We start from the raw sequence: 13933 nt of genomic DNA, 5'->3' as shown, positions 1-13933 counted from the left end.
TAGAGGCAGTCAGACTCTGGACATGAGTTGCTGGGGGCAAGGCATAGTGAGGCAAGCATCTGGTTGGCCACTGTGGAAAGGAGGTGTTCCGCTAGAGGGGCCAGGAGAAGGGAATCTTTTGCATCTCAATGCTACATTACCTCCAGGCCAACTGACTGGCAACCATATGCCAACTGAGAAAGGTGCAGGGCAAGGGAAGCTGTGGTGCATTGCCGTTTTAAGGCACTCCAGGTGTCTTAAGGCAGCAGCTCCTGGCATAGCTAGCTTCCCTTGTCTTTTCCAACAGATTCCCAGTCTCTTCCAATGCTTGTAAGTGCTCTGCCCACCTCTCCCTTCAGCTACTGCAGAGAGCCTGGGATCTTCCAAATATGGCTGACAACAGATAATAAATCCAGCAGTGTTTTTCATTATGTTCTTAAACTTCCTTATCCAAGCCTCATTTATCCTAGATTGTGTCCGCACATCCGTTTAGTCTGCAGTCCCACTACTGGTTTGGGAAGCAGTGTAAACATGACATTAGCCATATCTATCCTGTGCTATCTCCTGAATTTGAGGTGGTATGCCTCTGAATACCCACTGCTGAGAATCACAAGTGGAAAGAGTGCTCCTACACACATGTCCTGCTTGCAAACTTCTCAGAGGCAGCTGCTTGGCCAACATGAGAACAGGATGCTGGACAAAATGGGTCTTTGTTCCTATCAGGGTCATCAGTAGGGTGGTGTGGACAATCTCCCAGGTGCATCCAGTTTTGTGGATGAAATAGGTTATGTCCTTTGCCAGTCACGTATCCAATTGCAGCTCATTGTCCCACACAATGTAATGGCAAACACTGAACTGAGCCGGCTCTGATACACATAGGTTTGTTCCTGTTATCTGTGTTCCCTGCCTTGGTTTCACTCCATTTACAATGCTAAAATGTGATGAAGTCTTGGGCTTTTAAAAGCATGATAGAAAGAAGATTTAGAACATGGCACTGTATATTTATACAGTCAAAATAAGTTGTTTTACACCAATTCAGACAATTAATCTATCTAGTTCAGCAATGACTACTCTGATTGTCAATTGCTCACTATGATCTCAGATGAGGGGCTTCCTCGGAGCTACTCTCTAATAGCTTTTTAACTGGAGATGCCAGGGATTAAACTTTTATGTGCAATGCATGTTGGGTCTACCACCAAGCTGTGGTCCAAGGGTGGGGAACCTGTAGTCCCCTGGAAGCTGCTGAACTACAATTTCCATCATCCTTGACCACTGTGAATTGGGCTGATGTCCAGCAACAACTTCTTTGGCTACGGGTTTCTAGGCTGTGAAGACACTGTACATGGCTACCCCCCAAAGAATCCTGGGAACTGTAGTTTACCCCCACAAAGTTACTTCCCAGCACTCTTAAAATACTTCAGTTCCCATGATTCTTTGGGCAAAGTCATGTGCTTTAAGGTATGCTGTGTATGCAGCTCCCCTCTTGCTCTAGTCCCTCCCATGAAGAGTAAAACAGTTGAAGCAGGCGTTCTAGCCTAGTTTTTACTACTTTGGGGACTGATCCTGGCACCTTTTGTTTGCGAAATATGTTCTCCATCCCTGAACTATAGCTCCTTCTTAATAAAAAGAAAGCTAGTTGAGCAGGCTTACCTGGAGTCTTGGCACGGCAAGACCAAGTGCAAATGTTCTGCAGAAACCTGAAGTCCAGTTTCACAGCATATCTTTGCTCCTTTTGAAGATCTGCTAAAAGCCAGGAGACCGAGACCATAGAGTCATACTCCTAGAAGGAACCAAAAGAGAGATCATCATGTTGCAAAACTGAGCTTTAGAGTTCTGTGAGACGTTCTCAGAGGCGAGAGATCCTGTTGTTTTATTGACATCCCAAGATACACCATGGTTGGCTACAAGAGAAAGAGCGGCCTCAGTACTGTTCACAAAACATGAATCGCAGGCAATTTGTTATATCTTTGTGAGATGTTACCCAACAGGGAGAGGCTGTCGTGGGTTTACTCAGAAAGTAATGGAATTACTTTTTTTTTTTTTTTAAAGGAATTCCATTTCTAGAAACATAAGGAAACACCGGGATTGTTTATTCATGGAGCTTTCCCTGAGCAAGACTTTAGATTCCAGTGAGATTCAGAAAATAGAGCGAGTTCTGGGAAAGCAGCACAGGGGAATAGTTTTCTTCCCAAATTGGCATTCCCACATGTGTGCACAGTGGCATTATTTAAAAAAAGAACCAAATGAGCCCATGAACACCAAATATTAGAACAGAATCAGACCAGTCTATTTACATGGAAGAATGAGAGCCTAATTCTATTTTACTTAGTCATTGCAATTATTTGGTTTTTTTGCTCTTCAGTGCAAGGACTTCCAGAGCAGCTTGCAACAATTAGGGCTTATGTCTCCTTTATGCTCTGTTTCTCCTCAGTTTGGAACTTTGATGCTCTGAGGCCATTCACATGAAGTAGTGGAAGAAAAGGGAGAGATCTGGGATTAAAGAAGGCTGCTTCACACATTACAAATTCTGCTGCACGCAGATGCCACATGCGCCCAAAATATTGTTCTGCACAGCTTTCAGGAGGATTCTCTTTCCATTCATGTTTGTAATGATTAAAGATACATAAACATACTGTTATGGCTGCTAAATGATCCACCTGTTCTTAGGTCAATTTACCAGTTAATAGCCTAGGACGTTTGGTAGATGTTTCCAATACTTAGGAAACGGTTGGAGATTTCTATTCTCAATGACAGAGTTACCCAGTGCTGCAGTTTTTCAGACACTTGACTTAATGATCTTATGCCTCTTCCCTTTAAATGGTAATGTATATTCCTGGTACATCTGGGGCCCCTCCTGCTCATTTCTGGTCAGTGGGGCACTGGGCTTCTCTGTCAGCTGCAAAGTCCTGCTCTGACGCACCACTGCAGCTACCAGATCTTGGGAGGGAGTCCTCAGTGGCACAATGGGTCGGTGCATCTGGTTGTTAACCAAAAAGGTTGGTGGTTCAAGCCCATCCAGGGACAGCTGTGGGCAGGATTCTTGCATTGCTGTGGGTTGGACTAGCTGACCCTCAGGGTCCCTTCCAACTCTACAATTCAACTATGAGTCTAAACACCCCAGCTGAGGAGAAATGCTTGATTCACTATTTGTTTTTTAAATTTACATCCCATACTTCCTCCCAAAAGAGCCCAGGGGGAAGCAAACATCAAAATATTAAAGCAATACAATTTGCAATAAAATATAAACATATTCAGAACATTTTAACCACAATGGCATTGCTTCTCCAGGGTCTTGGGCCTCCCTCACCACTGCTACCCTTCAACGGATGATATATCAAGATCTGAATCTTGGCCCTTTTGCGTTAGAAACATGTTATGCAACAGTGGACTATGGGCTTTTTGTTTTTCTTTCTTTTCATACATTTAGATTGTACCTTTCTTCCATCATGGAACCCAAGGTACTGTATGTTGCCAGATCCTGACCTGCTTAGCTTCAGCAAGAGTGGGGTCTCTATGTGCTTTTAGACTAATATAGTTTCACTGAATGACTATAAGCAGCCAGTCCAGGGCATAAACAACTTATCTGCTCCAAGCCTGACTGCAGTCATAGTAGAGGCAGCAGCTCTCACCTTTCAGCAATGCATTTGGCCTAAATCATTATCTGGAACAGGTCATACTTGGTGCTGTGTTCCTGACTATCCTTAACTGCACACTTTGATAGCCGATGCTCTGTGAAAGACCTGGAGTGTGCAGAAGGAAATGGCTGCATTTCCTTCAAGGAGCTGTAGAGGTGGACATCAATCTTCATTAATTCTGACACAAGGGGGCCTTCTTTCCACTCCCTCCTTGGAGGGAATATAATATCCCCCTTCAACATTCACCACTCCTCTCTGGCTGCTGTCCGCTGCTAAATGCAAAATCTCTTTGGACGTTTGGGAAGCTTATTTTACAGGGATGATGCATTGCAATAATTATCATCAGCTTAGAATAAGTGTACTCCATTTTGGAGGCCTAAAACAGCAGACCAGCACTGAGGCATAAAAGGCACAGCAGCTGCTTGTTGTAGGTTTTCAATGACTGCACAATTAATTAAGCCCAAAGACCAGCTCATCTGAGGTACTAATGTGCTGACAACATGTGTGGAACAACTGGAGCACAGCTTCAGCGTCACGCTTCTTGAATTGGAGCAAATCTCTGGGTCAGATGGGGCAAGCAACTCAATTCAGTTTCCATTCGAAAGCGAACTACCCAATCTGAACTTTGCAAAACAATACACTGACTAAAACAGAGCCATCCTTCTCTGAATTGCAGTGGAGTTCTCCAGTGAAACTACGTGCACAAAAATGCACATATTAGGGGAAAGTGAGCATAAGTGAATAGCTTACTGAAAATAACATAGAAAATTCATTATATTAGGGAAATAATAATAATAATAATAATAATAATAATAATAATAATAATAATGTATTTATACCCTGCCTGTCTGGCTGGGTTTCCCAAGCCACTCTGGGCGGCTTTCAACCGAATATTAAAAACAATACAGCATCAAGCATTAAAAACTTCCCTAAACAGGGTTGCCTTCAGTTGTCTTTTAAAAGTAAAATAGCTGCTTATTGCCTTGACATCTGCTGGGAAGGTGTTCCACAAGGCAGGCGCCACTACTGAGAAGGCCCTCTGCCTGGTTCCCTGTAACCTAACTTCTCACAGCGAGGGAACTGCCAGAAGGCCCTCGGCGCTCTACCTCAGTGTCTGGGCTGGACAATGGGGATGGAGACGCTCCTTCAGGTATACAGGACCGAGGCCGTTTAGGGCTTTAAAGGTCAGCACCAACACTTTGAATTGTGCTCGGAAACGTACTGGGAGCCAATGTAGATCTCTCAGGACCGGTGTTATGTGGTCCTGGCGGCCACTCCCAGTCACCAGTCTAGCTGCCGCATTCTGGATTAATTGCAGTTTCCGAGTCACCTTCAAAGGTAGCCCCACGTACAGCGCATTGCAGTAGTCCAAGCGGGAGATAACTAGAGTATGCACCACTCTGGCGAGACAGTCTGTGGGCAGGTAGGGTCTCAGCCTGTGTACCAGATGGAAAATGTGTATATTAGGGTAAATTTGCACAAAAATGCTGGTGAATTTTCATGAGGACATTAAGGGGGGAAAAGACTGCTTTGGAAATGTTGAGAACTGAATTTAATATTGGGAAAATGAAAAACCGAGAAAATGCAAAACTAAAATTGACACATTCACACTCATACCCTCCTAATTACAAACTTAATCAGTTAAGCAACCTTTCCCTCTGCCCAGGGAAACATGGGAACTGTTGTTCTGAAAAGGGGGGTTATTGTCTTTAGCAACACACCCAACTACAATTCCCAGAATTCTTTTGGGAAGCGAAGGCAGTCAAAGTTGTAAAAAATCAACCAACATCTATAGTATGTAGTTATGGTTTCTGTCTCCCTGGAAACTTGCCTGAGGCTTTTCTGAAGCTGCTTCTGAGATGTTCTTGTTTGCCAACTTTCAGTAGGCACCATTAAGCAGATCTTCAAGCTACATACTTTACATCAGTACCGGCCTGCTCATGAAGTGACATGAGGCAGTCACCTCAGGTGGCAGATCTGGGCATGAGGAGCACAAAGCTCACCACTGCCATCTCCTATGTGGGTGTGCCCTGCTTCCTCTGCTGCTGCACCCCACTGTTACCACACCCATACCCCACTACTACTGCACCCCACATGGCAGCAGCAGGGGGCACCTGTTGAGGAGGAGATGGTGGCAGCAGGGCATTTTGGCTCCAGCAGCAAAATGTCCAAGGCCAGCCCTGATTTACATACTAACACATATTTCAGTACATTATAGTGTTTTTGAGTTGTATGTCTTACAAATCTAACCTCAGCTCATAGGCTAAGAACAGGGCTAGAGATCCCGTGCTCCTTCAGATTCTTCTGGACTTCAACTCCCATCAGTTCCAACCAATATGGACAACTGTCAGGGATGAGGGAAGCTGTAGTCCAATAACATCTAGAAGGCCACGTAAGATTCCTTATCCCTGGATTGGAATCTTAGTAAAGGCAAACCTCATGTCCTGTTTGTCATGTTACAGGCAGGCATGGTGGCAGAAGTGTAAATACACAATAGCAGCAATCATGTTTTAGAGAGCACAAGGTCCCGCTTTCTAATCCAGTAAGTTCGAAGTTATATGCATCTCTAGTGTGGCATTACCTAAATGCCAGCTAAATGGAGGCTGGTGTAATTAATGCACCTCGCTGGTCCAGGAGTCTATTTAGAGCTGTAAAAGGAAAATGGAAGGAAATCAAAACAAGCAGCCAGGTCTCTCTTTTTGCAGTATTTCCTCCTTTATGTACAAGGTTGCAGATTTAAGTCAGAATGTTGAGGGGAGTTTTCCTATCTACTAGATGAGTACAACAGTGAAAGAGGATGCCAAGGGCATGATTGCAAATACCTGCCCATTCTTAAGGAAATCAGCCCTGAGTGCTCACTGGAAGGACAGATCCTGAAGATGAGGCTCCAATACTTTGGCCACCTCATGAGAAGAGAAGACTCCCAGGAAAAGACCCTGATGTTGGGAAAGATTCAGGGCACAAGGAGAAGGGGACGACAGAGGGCGAGATGGTTGGACAGTGTTCTCGAAGCTACTAACACGAGTTTGACCAAACTGCGGGAGGCAGTGGAAGACAGGAGTGGGGTCACGAAGAGTCGGACATTACTAAACAACAACACCCACCTATCTAGGTGATCCTGCAGGGAAGCTTTTTGCTTCTAGAAGAGAGTTTGAAGTTACCAGTAAGCTAGTAACTTATGGTCATAATTGCAGAGTAGAAACTCTCAGCTGTCTTGATGGTCAGGGTAGTGAAGTTGCTGCCTTGGATGCTTGCTTTGATAGTGGGTGTTCTGCTAGGAAACTTTTGATGTCGTTTTATGATTCTTACAGTTGCTAACTGGAGGCCCTGTGCAACCACCTCATTAGTGTTCAGAGCCTCCAGCTAGCATTTCTGTGGAGGTTTCACTTGTGTGAACTTGTAATTTCATAAGTTGGCTCCTTATGCAGGCTTTTCAGTGTTAATTTCATACAAGCTGAAGTGCTCAGTAGCTTCCATGCAGAAGTGCCAATGCACACAAATGCTGCTACTCCACCGTAAGATTAGTGTCTGCTCTCTTCAGTTATCATCACTTGTTACTGAGTTTCTTGGAGATAAGAATGGCCCTCTTGGTTGTGGCTCCCACTCAGGCTGTTCATCATTCCAAGAGATTTTCAGACTTCTTTGCTTTATTACTGCGGCAAACCATTTTAATTATAAGTTGGGGGGCCCCTCCTTGGCCTCCTTTTTAAAAAATGCCTGAAATTGGTTTCTCATCTTACAGCACAATCTTTGCTTATTGGGTGTTAATTATTGGGTGATGTTTGGTATCTTCAGTGTTTTTAACGAACAATTGTTTTCTCTTTTATTTCTTATGAACTTTACATCACTTTAGGCTTGTTTGTGGTTTGTTTACGTAGATAAATATATTTAAAACCACTTAGCTTGATGAGGAGCCGAGGTCATTGTACAGTGCTTTGATCTAGACAGATGAGTTCTGGCAAAGGAGTTGTTTTTATATATATAATTGTTTTGGGGGGGGGAACACAATGTGGGGCCAAATGTTTTGTAGCACTTTGAATGAAACTGGGGCAAAGCAAATGTGGAGTCAATAAATCCAATTTCAAACCCGCAGAGAAATGAGCTCCATGTTAAACTGGCAGGCTTTTGCTCAGAACGGGAATCTTGGCAAGTACAGTACACGAACCTGGTGTCAAAAAGTTCATGTAAACAAGCTACTTTTCAGACTCAAACACACACACACACCAGGTTGTTGTCACTCCCCTTGGTGAAACTTGCAAAAGGCCATTTCCTAGATCAAAATACCTTCACCATTCCATCTTGTAAACATCATTACCATAACTCCTATTATTTATCTCCTCCCTCTTCAGGATTATTATTATTATTTGCTTTCAGAGACCTACAAACCTTTCTTCCTGTTTGCTGCCACCTCCCCCAACCACTGTAATTTTGAGATCCATTGAAATACCAGACAGACTGAAGCATTAATAGGAGGGTAAAGCTGCCAGGTGCATATTTTGGCCAGCCAAACAATACATGCCAAACCACAGGTATTTTATGAGACGTTTCCTGTTATGAAGACATTTTTTTCCTGTAGAGATTCTTTGTTACTGCACACACACACACACACCCATCACTCACTTTCTCCACTGTTTCCAGCTCTCCTTTCCCTTTCCCTACGGGCACTTTTGCCTCATAGAGCTGTGTCATGCTACAAAACATTATTATTTTCTTAGCATCGCAAAAGGCAAAGTCTTTTGAAAATAACAAGAAAAGCACCATTCATTGCAAACATGGGTAATCAAAGCAAGCAACATTCAGTTCTGAAAACTAAAACCAATCAATACACACAGACCACACCCCAGCCATTTGTGAAGTTTCAAGGGCTCAAGCAGCCATATTATGGCATGAGCCTAATTCATAAGATACAAGAGGTGGAGCGGGAATCTGACAAGCGGGGTTGGTTCAAGACACTTTGCTGCCTGAGGCAAAGGGCGAGATTGCTCCTTCAGGGTAGTATGGCCATAGACGAGGCAAAGGGCGAGACTGATTTCCTCACCCCAATTTTGGCCACAGTGGCAGCTGAATCTTACTTCAATACTGGCAATAGGACAGTATCATCCTCTCCATGTGAGGGCAGCAAGCTAGCTTAGGGAGCCACAAGCTAGGCTACATGGAACATACAGCTCTGTTTTCCAATATGTACCATCATCATCATTCCCTGCCTTTCTCTCTAATGGGACTCAAGGCAGATAAAAACAAGAACCATGAAAAACATAGAAAAATCAGATATTGCATACCCCAGCACAGGGATGCCAACCTGGCACCCACGGGCACTACTTGTGCCCGTAAAGCCTTTCACAGGTAACTTTCAAAAGAATATACAAAGATTTATTTTTTAAAAACAAATCAATACAGCTACTGCTCTGGAAAGCAACTGAAAGCAATTCTTTTCTGGGTTTAGTGTTTTATATATACACACATATATAAGACAAGCCTACCAATTTGTTCTCAGACCGATGTGGAAAAACTTCTTTTCCTGAAGCCATACATCCAGGAAACATTTTTTTTTAAACCCAAACATTCTTTTTCATCAAATAAAAAAGTGTCCCTTCCAATTGCTCTGAAACTACATACAAAGAGAAGGGGAAAAACTTTTGAAAGCCAGGAAAAATAAGAAGGAAATAAAGAGAAAGGAAGGAATTCTGATGGGATGGGGGAATAGAGTGGCTTCAGAACACAGCACCTGTGGTGTTCAGGCCCTGCTTGTGGGCTGCCCATAGGTGTCTGGTTGGTCATTTTATGTTAAAATAATATTGCAGACAATACAGTGGTACCTTGGTTCTCGAAAGGCTTAGTTGTCGAACAAATCAGCCCCTGAACACTGCAAACCCGGTAGTAAGTGTTCTGGTTTGCAAACGTTTTTCAGAAGCCGAATGTCCGACGCAGCATCTGCTTGAGTGCAGGAAGCTTTCGGGACTCCTGGAATGGATTAAGTTCGAGAACCAAGGTTCCACTGTACTAAAATAAACAATATATTAAAAACTATATTAAAATAAACAAACCAATATAAAACAATCAAACTGTATTCTAAAGATCACATGGGGGGGGGGAATACTTAAGTGAATCGAGTGTCCCCATTACACACTTCGGAAATAATTCATTTGCAAATGCCAAACTTGTAACATCAATTACAACAGCAGATTTACAAAGTTTTTAACAACCTAGGAGAGAGCCAGTGAGGTGACATCTAAATAAAGAAAATCTGGGTATTAGGATAACATACCTCTAAAAAAGAAAAGAAAAAGTGAACAGAACCATTTTGCTGTAGAAACCATGACACAGTTTTTAAAAGTTGTGCCATCTCCGCCCATTTTCTTAAATTTTAGTCCCCCCAAATAGGGTGTGTCTTATCAATGGGGGCGTCTAATATACGGAAAAATACGGTAAATAACAGTGAAGGCCCGTACAGCTTTTGAAGCCATTTGTACAGATGCCAATAGGTATTTCAACTGTTGGAAGGTGAAGGGTTTTCCTCTGCAGATTGTGTTCCGGACAGAGTATAAACATTTCCCCTCCTATCCCTTATACTGTCTATATTTAGATGGATCACAAAACTATGGATGGTCTATGAATGGGAGTAAAGGAAAACTACCAGGAATTAGTTTCCAAACCCAGAATTCCCATACTTTAAGTGAGGATCAAGAAAGGGATTTCTTAACCCAAGGGTATATCCTTTCAAGGCAAACAGAAATGAAAAAGCCCTGATAGTGGAATAGTGTGTACACAGCTCTACTGCAACCCAATTTATTCAACTGCTTACAGCTTTGTTTACTAAATTTACCTGTAGATGAGTCTTGCTTAAAGTAGGCAACCCAGCGTGCTCCAGATAGAGCTGTGTTTTGTTAGGTTCAGGGTGATCTATTGAATAAAGATTATAAAAATCAGCAAACGCTTGACAAGTGCCCTCAGACTTGTAACATAGCTCCCGACTGATATTCTGAAATTGTGTGACTTGGTTCCTAGCTTGTTTCTTGCATAAAGATCTAGCAAACAGCCTAGAGCTTTTATTGTTGTTTTGAATTGCAAGAAAATCTACCACAGCCAGTTCACTTCTCTTACTCGTTAATTTGTGGTATATTTTAGCACTGCCAGCTCATTTGTGTTCCCTCTCTAAGACCCCAATACTAAACAACAGTTGCTTACAAACTGCCTCCCTTATTCTCTTTAACCCAGAAAAGATTTTGACACAACTCCCTCTCAGCGTGGCTTTCATCAAATCCCACAAGAGGCTAACTTACATTTCTAGGAGGTTATTAAACTGTGGGGGGGGACTATCAAGATATTTCCCCAATTGCTCTAGTTTGCCATTGTGAGAAAGGATGCTGCACTATCAGCAGGGCTTTTCTTATGTTCTGTCATAGCTAGTATTCAAGACAACTTAACAAAATACACAAAAACACGAGGATAACTCCTAAAACAGTAACAGGTAGGTAGCCGTGTTGGTCTGCCATAGTCAAAACAAAATAAAATAAAAAATTCCTTCCAGTAGCACCTTAGAGACCAACTAAGTTTGCTCTTGGTATGAGCTTTCGTGTGCATGCACACTTCTTCAGATACAGTGAAACGGAAGTCACCAGACCCTTAAATATAGTGAGGGAGTGGGGAGGGGTATTACTCAGAAGGGTGGTGGGAATGGGTGATCAGAAGGGTGGTGGGAATGGGTGATCAGCTTGTTCAGACCTTGGATTCTTATCTCATTATACATGACAAAGCTATCTTTAGCCATCTCACCCCTTGCCTTTCCCTGTAAGACCCTGTAAAAATTGCAGTCGTTAACAGGTTTTCCACACCTATCAGCTGATCACCCATTCCCACCACCCTTCTGAGTAATACCCCTCCCCACTCCCTCACTATATTTAAGGGTCTGGTGACTTCCGTTTCACTGTATCTGAAGAAGTGTGCATGCACACGAAAGCTCATACCAAGAACAAACTCAGTTGGTCTCTAAGGTGCTTAGTGGAAGGAATTTTTTTATTTTATTTCCTAAAACAGTAAAAAGGAAAGAAAAAAGGAAAAGAGGCCAGCCTGAGGCCATGAGGTTCCTTGGTTGAAATCCAAAAGCCTTTGACAGGTCTATTAAACAGCATTGCCAAAACAGGCCAAGATGATCTCTGGAGATGCTTGAGGAATTTTGGCCTTGTGAACTCTGATACACATTGACCTGATCTTCACTCAACTCAGGTTAATGTGTGGGCTGCAGTTCAGTTATCCACCACACTTCCGTAATATTCTGATGCAATTCAAAACTAAAAGAATGGATCAAAATAAATTTACAGCGTGCTGTGCGTTGAAGAATTACATGAAAATGATGGATCTGTGGTACTTAACACCTGTAAAATTAGCAAAGATGTATAGAACTACTTCAAATGTTTGTTGGAAATGCAAGGAGAAAGAAGGTACATTTTACCGTGCAAGACTACAAAAGCATTCTGGGAAATTATTTACAATGAGTTGAAAAGAGGCTTTTTTACTAGGCATTTTAGGTGCAGAGAAGAGCAGAAACAAATATGTATGCAACAAGAGCAGCGCGAATAACTAATGGCCCAGAGATGGAAAGAAGACAAAGTACTGACCAGAGAGGAATGGCTGATGAAGATGGACTACTCTGAAATGGCGAAATTCAGAAGCCAGGAAGAGAAGAACTTTAAGGAGTGAAAAAAATTATAATGTATTTAAGAGAACACTGTAAACAACTAAAAACTTTGGCAGGATTTGAGTAATGCTTGTAATGTACAAAAAAAACACAACCCCAACTATGGTAAAAATGGATTTTAAAAATAAATAAATAGGGAAAATAAGGGAAGCAGTTGAAAAGATTGATAATGGTAACCATGGAAGTGGGGGGAGTCGAAGGATTCAGGGAATCTTAAATGAAGATGTTGGTGTTTAATGTTTGAATTTAAATTTGTTATGTAAAACTTGATAAAAATATATTTTAAAAATAGAATTGATCAAAATATGCATTGGGGGGATACCTATTAAATAATGCATAAGATACATGGAGTTAAATGCATTTTTTTGTATGCATATATACTTGACAGAAATAATGAAAACAGGGGCCGCCTCGTTCAGAGTTGTGGCTGAACACATAGGAAACTCTCGTGGAACAGTGTTAAGAGTGATTTGCCCATCTTTGGCAGGCCCTCATTTTAATTGCTGAGGTTTGGCTTTTTAATTCAGCTCTGTTAGGTGGTCCATTCTTTTTGGTAAACAGCTGTTTCAGGTTAGAAGCCTGCCTGTAAGCAAGGGAAGGTGGCTCTCCTTCCTCCCCTGAGGGCAGTCCATTTTTATAAGACTTGCTAAGTGTGAAGGCATCAGTGGAGTTTGACTTTTACATGGTGGGTTCGGGAATGTGGCTGCACCAAGCCAAAGAAGATGTCAGAGATGCATTCATGCATCCCCATCTGCACCATCACATCTAGTACAAGTAGCAAAGGGTAAATTTTAAGGGAGGTATTTAACACAAGGAGCATGTAAGTTTTTGGGGCTCGCCCCAGGGAATTCTGCCTGAGACCAAATCTACAAACTTTTAAGTAACAACACAAGGATCTTGGGGTTGGGGGATGATATTACTTATTCAACATGAGCAGCTTTTACTAATGAGTTTGTTGTAGCAGTTTTTTTATTTGTTATTTATGAAGTGCCACAAAATCAGCAGTAACTGTACACAAAAATAAAAATGATGCAGACTCATAAGTCGAAATCCAGGGTTGGACATTTTGCTACATGAGATGACAAGATGTTGCCTCCTCCCATTCCACGTACAGAAACTTTCAGGACCCTGCACTGTACCTGAGTGCAACACAATATCTTAGGACAGGCGCTGTGGCATCTAATTCTTTGCTTCCACCCTCTACACCTGGTGCCTAAGGTGGCTGTCTCACTCTGCCTAAAGGTAGGGCCATCCCTGTCTAAATAAAAACAAGCTACACTAGGGAGAAAAGAGAAAGTGGGGTATTCAGGGTGGAAACCAATGAAAGGAGGTGTTTTGTTGTTGTTGTTCAGTCGTTCAGTCATGTCCGACTCTTCGTGACCCCATGGACCAGAGCACGCCAGGCACGCCTATCCTTCACTGCCTCCCGCAGTTTGGCCAAACTCATGTTAGTAGCTTCGAGAATACTGTCCAACCATCTCATCCTTTGTCGTCCCCTTCTCCTTGTGCCCTCCATCGAGGTGTTTTAGGAATCACTTATGGAGGAAATGGTGTCAGGAAGAGAAAGTTTCCAGTGGCAGGACAGATAGGGTAACAGATTTCACTTGGCACCCTTAGAGCAATG

General features: G+C 42.5%; 1 protein-coding gene across 1 annotated transcript in view; it reads right to left on the bottom strand.

Annotated features, from left to right (window-relative positions):
- COL8A2 (collagen type VIII alpha 2 chain) overlaps positions 1–13933 on the bottom strand; it is a 70601-nt gene that overhangs the window by 34628 nt on the left and 22040 nt on the right. The window contains exon 2 of the mRNA XM_033157706.1: positions 1630–1759. The gene's annotated coding sequence lies outside the window, so the exon portion shown is untranslated. The remainder of the gene's footprint in view (positions 1–1629; positions 1760–13933) is intronic.

This window comes from Lacerta agilis, chromosome 8 (genome assembly GCF_009819535.1).
Source record: "Lacerta agilis isolate rLacAgi1 chromosome 8, rLacAgi1.pri, whole genome shotgun sequence".
In the NCBI taxonomy this organism is placed as follows: Eukaryota; Metazoa; Chordata; class Lepidosauria; order Squamata; family Lacertidae; genus Lacerta; species Lacerta agilis.
Note: the sequence above shows the minus strand (reverse complement) of the source record. Positions and strands in the feature narration are given on the sequence as shown.